This window comes from Ipomoea nil, unplaced genomic scaffold, assembly GCF_001879475.1.
Source record: "Ipomoea nil cultivar Tokyo-kokei standard unplaced genomic scaffold, Asagao_1.1 scaffold2926, whole genome shotgun sequence".
NCBI lineage: Eukaryota > Viridiplantae > Streptophyta > Magnoliopsida > Solanales > Convolvulaceae > Ipomoea > Ipomoea nil.
The window spans coordinates 4,078-17,578 of NW_017619354.1; positions in this window are offsets into that span (position 1 = coordinate 4,078).

Here is a 13,501-nt window from a genome sequence, read left to right on the forward strand (position 1 = left end):
AGAGTAAAAGAGGTGTCTACATTCCTAGTTAGTTTGGTATTATCAAAATCTAAATACACTTGTTCTTAATAAAGTCATAGTTAGTGTTTGGCTGACAACTTTTTAAAAGAACCATAAGATTTGATTACCCCTTCAATTAAAAAATCTCATCCCCTAATTTAAAACGGGCATCATTTCATTTTATTGGTAATCTAATTTTTAACTTTAGATTAGTGCTTTTAGATTTTTTTGTGTTGATATTGATGCCTTGAATGTCATTATATTAGGATCAATTATTTTAATTTTTAATTTTTGTATTTTTAAGAGTCATACATAACCAAACATCAATATTGATAATCATTTCAATTCCACCATACTATCAAACATACAAAATATTTTTATCAAAATTCATTGTCATTATTAAATATTTGATTCTCATTCCCATTCCAATTCCAATTCCCTTGTGCGAACTAAACATACCCAAAAAGTAAATAACACATGCCAAGAGAATGATACCAGACCTAATTATATTGATACACATAAAGTTGTACGTACACCTCTAACCCAATTTTATGCATCTTCTCCAGTTTTTATGGATTAAACCAACTTTTAACTCTTTTTTTTCTTTTAACAATTAAAAAAAAAAACAATTTAAACAATTTTAATAATTTGCGTTCAAAAAACAAAACAATTTTAATAATTTTATATTCAATATCTTGTCATTTAACAACCCAGACTATCATTTAACGCCCCATTATTAAAAAATAAATAAATAACTTTACACGATTCTTTGTTGTGTCAGGTAAAAGAAACCCTTCTAACAAATTTTAAAAATGAAAATCTGTGTTGCATGTTGCACTTGCTAATCGGTGCGGATTGTAGTCATTGCAGGCACTTGTGGGTGATATCACAACAATCTCTAGCATCGAGCAATCCAATCAAAGATGGATGTTTATCGTTACCAGTGACTACACACCCATTTACTTTCAATTCAAACCAAATAACACTTCAATGTCTTGATGTATTATATATGCCAACCTCACCGAATGATAATTGGGAAGTATGAACCCCAGATGCCACCTCTCTATAAGTGTTGCAATATAAAATGCTAGAGGACATATATAAATATTCTAGTTCTAATTCTTTGAAGCATTGTTATTCCAGAGGGCTTTCCGGCCAGTTACAGCTCTCGTAATAGGAACCAAAATGGAGTCATATATAGTAATAAAGATGACAACATAAAAGCTAACGAAAGTCTGTCAATTAAGTCCTAAGTAGGAAGATAACAAGATCTCGAAATTTTTTAGATTCTGTCACCCAAAACCTCACATTTATTTATTTATTGAATTTGCTTTCCATCTATGCTGTTGAAGAATCAAGATGGAACGAAAACGATTACTTTGCTTTGGATTCTGATCTGTATAATGTTTTCTTTCATAATTTGATGCTGTGATGAGTAGATGTTTCATTTATACCGACATATATAAGACTTAGAAAGACCGCGGTGTGGTGAAGAATGCAAGTTGGGTCTAGGGAAGAACATCTGCAGGTGAAGTTTGGGTCTGAAAGCTGATTTATGTCTTCATGCGCTGACAGAGGAGACGCAAAACTGCTTAAGAATTGAAGAAGCAGTGTGCAGGTTCCCACATCGGCGGAAAACAAAAGGTGGAGCCAAACAGTGGCTTATAAAATTGGGCCGACTGTGAATGAATTCCATACTTACCTGGACGGGGTTGATGGGCGATCAACAAGGCCCATGGCCTAGGTTGATGACTTCCATTGCACTTTGAAAGGGTGTTAATTTAAGGTCTACCGTAAAGGTAGAGCCTACGTCATAATTTGTGGAAGTGGGGGCCTGCGTTCGCGCGGCCCCTATCCAATTTTATGTTCAAACTTTGGGCTTTGGTTATTTTGCCTAATCCCTATTACCCATTGGGTTTCCTTTACCAGACCTCCTTTCACCAAGTGCTTGATTTGTATTTAAGCTTTTATCCAAATTATTACTATTATTAATTATTAGTTTCAGGCTATTATATATAAATATTTGTAATTTTAGTTATATTTTATAGTAATGATAGTCTGGGACTCGGGGTTGTTAAATATGGCTACTGACAAATCACCTACGCACGGAGGAAAAGAAACTAGAATAAACAAAAAAGAAACAATGAAATGATGGATGTAGCTAAATGAAGTAAGATAATGGTCGTGCAATACTCGTGCATTTTAAAAGTGGCAAACATTGTTCTCTTGTCTTTTGGTTCCCCCGATTCATGCGCAAAGGAAGCATCTATCACTGATTGAGACGATTCACTTGTGAGCCTGTCTGAGTCCTCCGAACCTTTGTATCATGGGATCTGATCCATGGGAGGCACCACTGATCGAGATGACTCACCTGTGACTCTGAGTCCACCAAACCTTGGTATAATGGGCTCAGCAAACACACCATACAGTGACATCATGACCATTTGAGTTTTGAATCGATGGCCATTTTCATGGTGAACAAACTCTATACATATTCTATATTTCTATATGATGCCAATTAAGTTTTTAATCCAATGTAGTGAAGACAAATAAGTCGTGTCGTGCCATTCTTACTCAAATTTATATGGCCGGGCACCAATGTGCGTTGTGCCAACTCAACCTACATTTTTAAATTAGTCCAACCCAGACCATTTTAATCTATTAAAATATTTAGATTAATAATTTTTAAACTATTATATATAAATCTATATACTATAATTTATACTTTTTAAAAGTTTAATTATAATTATAATTTTTATATTTATTACATATTTGTATACTTGTTAAATTGTATATTATTTATACATTTATAAAGTTAAAATTTATACTTTATTTATTTTATTTTTTAAACAAATTTTTACTTTATAAAGTACAAACTTGCAATTTGTAAACTACAATAATATATAAAGATTCTTGTCACTAGTATGAGTGTGAATGTGTGATACTCTTTATAAAAGGTGATGGGATTTACTTTGTAGATAAAAAGAAATTCAAATTAATACATTCTTAGGTTACCATTTAAATAAATAAATAATAAAACTTTTAAAAAAAAATAGATAGAAGATAAAAGTAATCCCAACTTGACCTGCCCAGCCCATATTGCATGGTGCATACGGATGCAAAAACGACGTTGTTTTATTAAAAACGTGCGTCTCATTTAAAAAAAAAAAATAAGTTTTGATTCCCAGCAACATTATATTGTGCATAATTTGAACTATATATCCAGAATCAATGAACTAAAATTCCAGACCATGGTCCACACAGTGTTATGTGAACCACAACAAAAGGTACATTTTTAATATATTAAATGTACATTATTTTTGTACTAAAGGTACATTATACAATATAATGTACATTCAGTACAAAAATAATGTACATCCCCTAAATACAATGTACATTATTTTTGTGTTGAATGTACATTATTTTATAGTATACAAAATATGACCACACAACTTGTATGGACCATGGTCCACAGAATAATGATTGAATTATCAGTGTACAACAACAAAACCAGAAAAGATAGATCAAAACAAGGCCCAAAACATCTTGGTTTCTACTTGAGCTATATGCGGCCCATTACTGTAATGCAAATTTTACTGTGGACCATGATCCAAAACGGTGCCGTTTCTTTTAATGAAAAGAAACGCCATATGTTCCGCGAATTAACTCTGTTTAAATAACATATTCAGTTTCATTTTATATACATTGTAGTTTTACTTCAGTACAACTACATCTTTATTTTGTTTCAACTACAGTTTCATTCGATATTATACATGCAATAGTCTTATTACAGATTTATAGTGAGACATGTTATTGAATTTCACTTTATACATACTGTAGTCTTATTACAACACCACTAAATTATAATTCTAATTCAACTACGGTTTCATGGGACAATATACTCTCAAATATGTGAAAATGTTATTCCGTTTCATTTTATATACATTGTAGTTTCATTACAACACAACTACAATATCATTTCGATATAACTACAGATTCATAACAATATACACCCAATATGTGAGACATGTTATTCAGTTTCTTTTTATACATACTGTAGTTTCATTTCAGCAAAACTAAAATATCATTTCTATTCAACTACAATTTTATTTGACAATATACACTCAGTATGTGAGACATGTTATTCAGTTTCATTTTATACATACTGCAATTTCATTTCAATACAACTTAAGTATCATTTCAATTCAATTACGATTTCATTTGATAATATAAACACAATATATGAGACAGTTTCATTTTAAATACACTGTAATTTTATTTTGTTATAAATACAAAAAATACGGAATTTGTTAAAAAGTAACGGCTATTGTTTCTTTATTTAAAGAGACATCACCATTTTCGGACCATGGTCCATAAAGCTCTATAGACCATGGTCCATAGTATAACAACCGTTACAGTAAGAATCAAACCAATAACTATAGTTTCGAAAGGGTAGTCAAACGGGTAGAGCACAATTCTCATATTAGAAAGTCACAAATTTCATTCTTATTAACACTTTTCGTACATGATCTTCTTAGTGTGATTTACTTCTCCTATATAGTTTGTGAGTTATTATACATGAGTGAAGTATTACTCAATACACACTTCAATAGTGAGTACGACTTTCCTTCGTCAATTAAAAAAAAAAAAACAGTGACTTAGATGTTTTGGTATTTTAGATATGTATATATTTCAAATGAAATTCTTAAAAAAAAAAAAAAACGTATTTATTATTATAAATAAAAAGGGCATCGTTCATTTCTATTTGTAATAGTTCGGCAATGCCATTTTTAGCATTATAGAATTTTCATATCTCAATATATAATCCATTATTCCCGTACTAAAAATGACAATTAGCGAAATTTAACCAAGTTGGTTAAGTAGTTGACTTAGTAAGTTAGTAATTACAAGATTACAAATTTTACTCTCAGTAGAGACAGTCTATTAATATTATTTGGTTTGATCTAGTTAATTATGAACAACTTAAACCAATTTATCTTTTTGTGATCCTTTACTAATTAGGGTCACAATGTAATATATATTTACTCAATACATACACACCTTTAAGTAGTGATTGTGAATTTTCCTCATGGATAACATTTTAACTTATCCATTTCTCAACATGATTAAATTGCCCACTTTTATATTACTATTACTAGTCAATTTAGGATAATTTTAGCCTTCCTAAAAATAGGCTGAGATTTTCAATTAGTATAATAATTATACAAGTGAGTTTTTTGCATTTTTGGTCTCACGAGTTAGTATTTTTGGTCTCACGAGTATTGTAGCACTAACAACATTGCTTCACGCCTTTTAAACTTGTAAATTTAATTCACGACTATCATTTTTTTTAGCACAAATGGTCCTTGCGGCTCAATTTTTGCCCATTTATGACCGAAAAACTTCTCTTTTTTTTTTTTTTTTTCCTTTATAGCTAGCAGGGTTGAGTCGTGGACAGAAATTTAGCCGGAAGGACTATTTATACTTTTAAAAAAATGATAATTGTAAGCCAAGTTTACAATGTTTAAAATCGTGGAGCAATATTGTCAATACCACAATATTTGTGGGACCAAAAGTGCGAAAAACTCTTATACATTTATAAATGCACGCTCTCATAACCTCGTCAAATTGTTGAGCTTTTAATAGCTACCTCACATGTCGGTGGAATATCCAAACAAGCTGTAATCGAGCTGTTTAATTAATAATTCCAGTAGCTGTCTTTCTAGTTCCAGATTCTATTTGTTCAACACCCTGCATATATCCTCTCTCTTCAATCTCACACACAATATGCATTTTTATTCTATTAAAATCAGAAATTAAAGATCTCTAGATTTGAAGTTATTCTATTTTTATTCTTCAATTATTTGTGAAATGGAGATTTTGATAGTTCTAAAAACGAGATCGAAAACACCAGCTTAACAAGGGAGGGTAAAAAAATATAAAAATAGCATCCCAAGCTACAATGTTACAATTTATATATATATATATATATATATATATATATATATATATATATATATATATATATATATATATATAATATAATATAAAAATATCATCCCAAGCTAGTTGGAAATTCCTCATTATTACCGTGGGTCATGTGTCGTAACCGCATGACATGCCTCGGTCCTGAGGTTGCGCCCGACCCCGGCCCCGACCCCGAGGCCGACTTCGTCCACGAGCCGCATGGGTAGATGGCTCAATGGCTAAAGGAGGTGACTCATGAGCTAATGGCTTAGGGTCAGGACTGAGAGTGACAGGAACTGGATTATCCCTGGTACCCTGAACTGGTACTATGGGTCCGGAAGCCCAAGGCATGGGCTGTGGCTCATCAGCTTGTGGTAGAGAACCTGTTGCAAATGGAAAGACTGATTCGTCAAAACGGACATGGCGACAGGTATAAGTTTTCCCACTGATTAGATCCATGCACCTATATCCCCTAAAGGATGGTGGGTAACCTAAGAAGACACATGGAGTGAAACGGAACTCGATTTTATTCCAATTGTACGGTCTTAGATACGGGTAACATTGACACCCGAAGACTTTTAAGAATTGATATGGATGTAGCTTTTTGTATAGTCGATAGTAGGGACTTTCGAATTTTATAGCGGATGATGGTAGATAATTGATTAAGCACGTGGCAGTCTCAAAAGCAAAATCCCAATATTGTTGTGGGACAGACCCTTGAGCAAGAAGAGCTAAGCCCGTTTCGACAATGTGTCTGTTGCGGCGCTCAACTCTGTCATTCTGTTCGTGCGTATAGGCGCAGGATTGTTAGTGATTAATACTGAGAGTTTCAAAGGTGGTATGCAATTTGCGATACTCACCTCCTAGGTCAGACTGTATAGATTTGATAGAGCGCGAAAATTGTCGCTCTACCAACACACGAAACACATTAAACATTTTATAGATGTCTGATTTTACCCTTAATGGATAAAACCAGCAGAAGCGAGAATAATCGTCAACAAACAGCAAGAAATACCGAAAATGACTAGACGAGATAACTGGGGCAGGCCCCCAAATATCCGTGTAGACTAAATCTAGTACATTTTCGCTAGATTGCTCTACTCTATTTAATGGAAAATGACAAGACTTGCCAAGATGACAAGCAGTACATGACCCTAAAGTAACATTATTTTGCTGGACTGAACAGTGTTTAAGAATTTTATTCTGAACGACGCTGTGAGGATGACCAAGCCTGCGATGCCAAACTGTTGGCGTAGCACGAGAAGTGACGAACGCGAAACGACTCCGGGACACAGGTAACTTGTACAGGCCTCCAGAGGTAGGACCTTTAAGAAGTACCGCCTTGGTGTTGGAATCCTTCACAATGAAACAATTATCGTGAAATTAAAAAAATACACTGTTTTCAGTGGCAAATTTCTGGACAGATAATAACGGGACAGTTAAATTAGGGACATGTAATACATTAGACAGAAACAACTGTTTAGACTCAGATGGAATTGATGCATGGCCAACCCGAGAGATTACTAAACATGTACCATTCCCAACCCGGAGTGTGTCCGGGCCATTGTATTCATCCGAGGTGGTCATCATGCCAGCATCCGGGGTTGCGTGGGCCGTAGCACCCGTATCGGGATACCACGCTTCGGGCGGTGGTGCGCTGGATGCCGGTGAGTCCCCGGAAACTGCGACGTGGGCTTGTGCAGGCGGTTGTGTTGTGTATCTTTTGTAACAGTAGACCGCGGTATGCCCCTGCGATCTGCAAATCTGACACCTCGGCACGCCGCGTCCACCCCGGCCACCACGCTGGTTGCGTCCGCCTTGGCCAGCGCGATGATTCCGTCCGCCTCCGTCACCACCCTGCTGCCCACCATTGCCGCGACCACCCTGCTGGCCACGGCCCGCGTAGAACGCCGCATGCGAACCGCCGTTGTCACCTCCAGCGACGAACTCATCCGCAAGAATAAAGTCTGCGACTTGCAAATAATCGGCCAACTGGGGGAGAGAGACCGGAGCGTTGGCGGTGAGGGCAGCGGCATATGACCGGTATTCCGGTCGCAATCCATGCAGAACATACAGGTTCTGCTCCGACATGGTGAGCGGCTGGCCGGCTTGTGCTAGGGCTTCAACAAGGAGTTCTGCCTGACCGAGGTACTCCGTTGGCGTAGCATTGCCCTGCCGGAGAGCCTGGAATTGTCCAAGCAGATTCAGGCACCTTGCCTGAGTCGTGGAGCCCAATGCCGTGCACACCGAATGCCACACCTCGGCGGCGGTAGCCCGGCCAACCGCAAGGTGTAGGACTTCATCTGACATCGCCGAGATCAATAATGAAAGAATGGATTGATCTTGGCGAACCCACAGTTTGTACGCCGGGTTCGGAACCGGAGTCGCCGTTGTTGCATCGGAGCCGGAGTCACCGTCGGTGGTGGTAAGAGTCGCCGGCGGACACGGGTGGCTACCGTCAATGAAGCCTTCCAAGTCCTGCCCCCGCAAGAACGGGATAATTTGTGTCTTCCAGAATAGAAAATTCCGCGATGTGAGCTTCATGGATATGAAATGGTGTGCGCCAGCTAATGGGTTTGAACCAGCTGAGGAAGAGCCATCGGCGGGGGTTGGGGTTCTCTGCGATGAATTGGACGACATCGGTGATCGGTAGGGAATTGTTTACGGTGGTGGTTTCTTTTCGGTGATGGTGGAAGGGGGAGAAGAGAAAACGGATCGGTGGTTAGGCTGATACCAGATGAGAATTCAAATTGTATTACAGTTACAGGTAGATAGGATTACACGAGAGTATATCAAAGACTACCTCTAAACTCTCCTATCTACTAGGATATAACATCAGACTTATTCTAACACCACACACTAACTACCATAGGTTATATAATAATAATAATAACAATAATTATTAATAACACTCACATTTAGAAGAGTATAAAGATTAGTTCAGGTCAAAAATAATAAAAGATAAATTTACAAAAATACAGTGAAAGGAAAAAGAAATTCTAGTTTAACTAGAATAGATAGTCCTAACAAGAGAGAGAGAGAGAGTATTACCATTGCAAAAGACTTCTTAGGACCTTTAACCAATTTGACCCCAACTTTTTACACATAAAACTTAATTAATCAAATACAAATAGTAATAACAATAAAATAAAATATAAGATGCAAAGGAATCATTGATTTATATATATATATATATATATAACTTGGTTAATAATGCAGATTAAGGAGCTAGAAAATCTTCATGAATAATATTATAAGAGATAGAATCAAATCACTGTCGGCATAATTTATTGGATAAACAAACAACAGGCCTAATGACTAATGTATTGTCTAACATTCTACCAAATATATAACACGACGAATAGTTATACTTTGGATCAGGATCTTCCTGTGGACTTTAGTTTAAAACACTAGCATTTTACTGCTTTGAATTTGTTTATAAACATTAAAGTTTTGAGTTTCTAAAGATATTAGTTTATGAACATTAAACTTTGAGTTTAGATCATATAAATAATGTATAAAAAATGACAAAAATGATGTCGTTTTTTTTTACCAATGTCTATATTGTAAGGTGTACCTTGATGCATGATAAAGCTATATCCAACATGTATTGACAAGGTATACCTTGATGCATGTCTATATTGTAAGGTGTACCTTGATGCATGATATAATTTGCGTTTACACGATCAACCAAGACTAGGACGTACATGCATCAAGGTACACCTTTGCATTGCCATAGAACCCGGCGCCACGTGATCAAGGTACACCTTACAATATATTGACACTCAATGACAAGATATTGAACTTAGTCCTCCAAAGCTATATCCAACATGTAAAGTTCTAACATAAGTAGAAAATATGCCAGTATTACCCATTGTACTGTTATGTTTACATTACTATACGCTTACATAAACTTTTCAATTTTATCAATTTTTTTCTTTTATTTTTCTATATTGTCAATACGACAATACAGTTAAATATAATATGTATATTATGTTTACTTTTTTTTTTTTTTTAAACGTTTACAAAATCTTTTTTATTTTACATTTTTATTTGTCCTTTATGTATATATTGATTATTTTTGTTGTTCTTTTTTCTTTAAAATTTTACTAACTTTTCTCATTGGACATTAATTCAATTGTACAATGTGTAGTATTTAACAAGGTATTCGGTATACTTTGACTTTTTTTTATTTATTTATTTATGTCACAAGGATTTAAGTATAATATAAATGGTTGATAAAGGCCTAAATGGTTCATATTAATTGGATACAATTATAGAAACTTCATTGCTGCTAAACATGGATCTCTTTGACCTGCAACTGATCATCATTTTGCCAAAGCAATGACAATTTCTTACTTACTTCATCTCGAGATCTGTCTTATACAGGATTGTATTATCAAGGGATGTCAAATCTTAACAAACTTTCAATCAGTGTCCTTTAATTAAATTCTTCAATCATCGAATTTGTTAGCCCACTCTCTGCTACAATTTCTCAAGCTGGTTCATCGAATTAGATGTATTGTATGTCTTCAACATCTTATTTAATAATATGATCTATTTTACCTTTAAAAAAAATAAAGGAGTAAAAACACAATAATTATAGGCCGTTTAGATACCTTGCAAGAAGAGGAAACCTAGCTATAAAAAAAAAAAAAAAATTGAAATTATGATTAAAGCAATAATAACATAATTAATAACAAAAATTTGTTCTTATTATACGAGTCATCAACCCAATCCCAACATGTCCATTATGAGAAAGTAAGGACGATGTTGGAATCCTAGTCATAACTATTATCTGTTAGGGACTCAGGGATCGGAACTAGAATTGAATTGAAAGCTTTTTTTTTTATTTTTTTTTATTTAATATTTGTAATAAAGAATTTCTCCGTAGTAAATTATCATGGGATTTATCCTTTTCTTTTAATGCAACCCTGTTTTTAAAGAGTTATTAGACCAAATTTTTTTTGTCAAAATCTTTTACAATCCGAAGTGACAATAAACTTTTTTAATTCATCAATTATTATGTCAGATAATGAAGAGTTTTGGTGGACAATTTTGGTCCATATAGCTTGATCCGTTAAAATTTGACATACGAGTGATATTTTAAAACATTATATTTGGTAGGATTAGTTATTAGAAAAAAAAAAAAAGATCTATTCAAATTGAATTCAAATTTTCTTAAAGAGTATTTTAAAGTATCAATATATATATAATCAATTGTTATGCCGTAGAACCGTGTCCACCTTGCAAGGTGGACATGGTTCTATGTTCATAATTACTAAACTCTATATTCATAATTACAGAGCTCTATGTTCATAATTACTTAACTCTATGTTCATAATTTTTGAACTTCATATTCACAATTATTAAACTCTATATTCACAGAACTTTATATTCATAATTATAGATCTCTATGTTAATAATTACAGAACTTTATATTCACAATTATAACAGTTTTGGAACCGTATCCACCTTACAAGGTGGACAGGGCTCCACAGCCTAATTTGCCATATATATATAATTGTCCAAGATAAATAACAAAGAGAATGAACAAATAAATAAGAACAATTTAATTTGATGGCCCAAAGATTGCAATTATAAAATAAAGTGTTTTTCAAGATTGTGTTGGCATAAAATTTGTGTGATGTTGAGCTAGACACTCCATTGGGGTGACAACGTAACAAATGATTCAGCTTTCCACCCTTCAGTGCATGCAAGCTTTTGTCTTTCACCTTTTCATCCTACTTCAATTCTTTACCACAACATGATAATATAATTATAGTTTCTAGACTTCTATACCCCATCATATAGTAATAGTTTTAACATAGTAAGCATTGAGAAATTGACAATATATCATCCACAATAAAATATATTGAATCATAATTTGTAATTATCATTAATATATATTGAGAGATAGAAAATATATCATCCACAATAAATTTTTATTAGTCCCCACCATTGCAAGACAACTAGATATGCACTTGATGAACTGAAAATAGTGATAGGAGGAGGCAAACAAGACATACATTAGAGTCCAAATTTCCAATGAAGGATCGATCATGCGGTGCATAATTAATTTGGGCAGGTAAATAAGATCATGACCACTAGGATGCATGCTCACCTTTTGCAAGCTCATTCTCTTTTACATTATTATTAAGAGGATCGATATACATGGCATTTGGCTTTTAGAATGCAGGGCCCCTCTATGGGTTGTCAACATGTTTTGAATTTTTTTAATCATAATAATATTAAATGCGTATATATATAATTTTTTTTAGAAAAAATAATATTGATAGTATTGAACACAATCCTCGTATTAGGAGGTTCGAGTGAGGACCCAATGTCATGACTATTCCCTCTTGCTTACTAGTTGTTAAATCCTTGCAACTCGGGAAGTGAGGGATTTGATGACGGAAATTAGATATTGGACTCGATTCAGAAAACAAGTTCAAGGAGAAGAGAAGTCTAGAAGAGCAAGGCCAGGATAGTCGGTCCAACTGAGACAGATGGTGAAAATACCCTGTATATATAACTGAATATGATATATGTGATTGTATTGAGTATTATCAACGGTTGGCATGGATACCCGTTAGAAAATTATTTCTATATATTTGTGTGTTAATTACATTCTTGTGCAATACATTTGGTGAGAAAATATGATGATTGGTAGGGATTGTAATCCAGTTTCATGGATAAGGCTCAAAGATGCATGTGGGTTAGCCATGGACCAAGCTAAGATTACCTATGAAGTTGACCCACTCACTGCGGGCGTACCCTTTCAGCCATGTATAGTGAAGGGATATGCTCCTCTCTTGTACTCATTCCTTCAATTGATTATCTCACTTGGCTCTCAGCCTATTGAATGGTCAATGTCAAAATAATTATATATATAGAAGACAACTAATTTAATATGAAGTACTAGTAATGGTGCATGTTGTGACGTTGCCTCTTCTTATTACCAGCCGATAATAGAAGTACAATTATGTAATGTGAAGGCATAGACATATTTTTTGACTACTGAGTCTATTACTTTTTCAACCTGTCGAAGCATAAAGAGTTAACATCACATTAGCATCGATCTCATGACCTCCCATATGAGAGAGTCACTACATGTCATCTGAACAAAGGTGTTTGAATTGGCAAATAGAATAAGAATATGATTAGTTGATTACAAAATAAATGTAATACAAAAAAGAATAAAATAAAAAATGTTATTCCATTGTTTGGTTAAATTACAAAATTCGATAATAAATTGAATTTAAATTATATCGTTTGATTGGTTAAGACGTTAAGTAAAAGAAAAGAAATATATAATCAAATGAAAAAAATAAAATACCTATACTTGAAATAATAATGTTTATTTATATATAAAAATTTAAAATTAATATAAAATAAATTATATATTTATTTATTGTGATGTATGTGTGTATATAATTTGGATCAAATAAAAAGAGACGTCTAAGTAAAAAATGAGGTGAGATCTCAACCCTTTATCTTGTCCAAATCAACGTCCTTGAATGAAGGGTTTTTT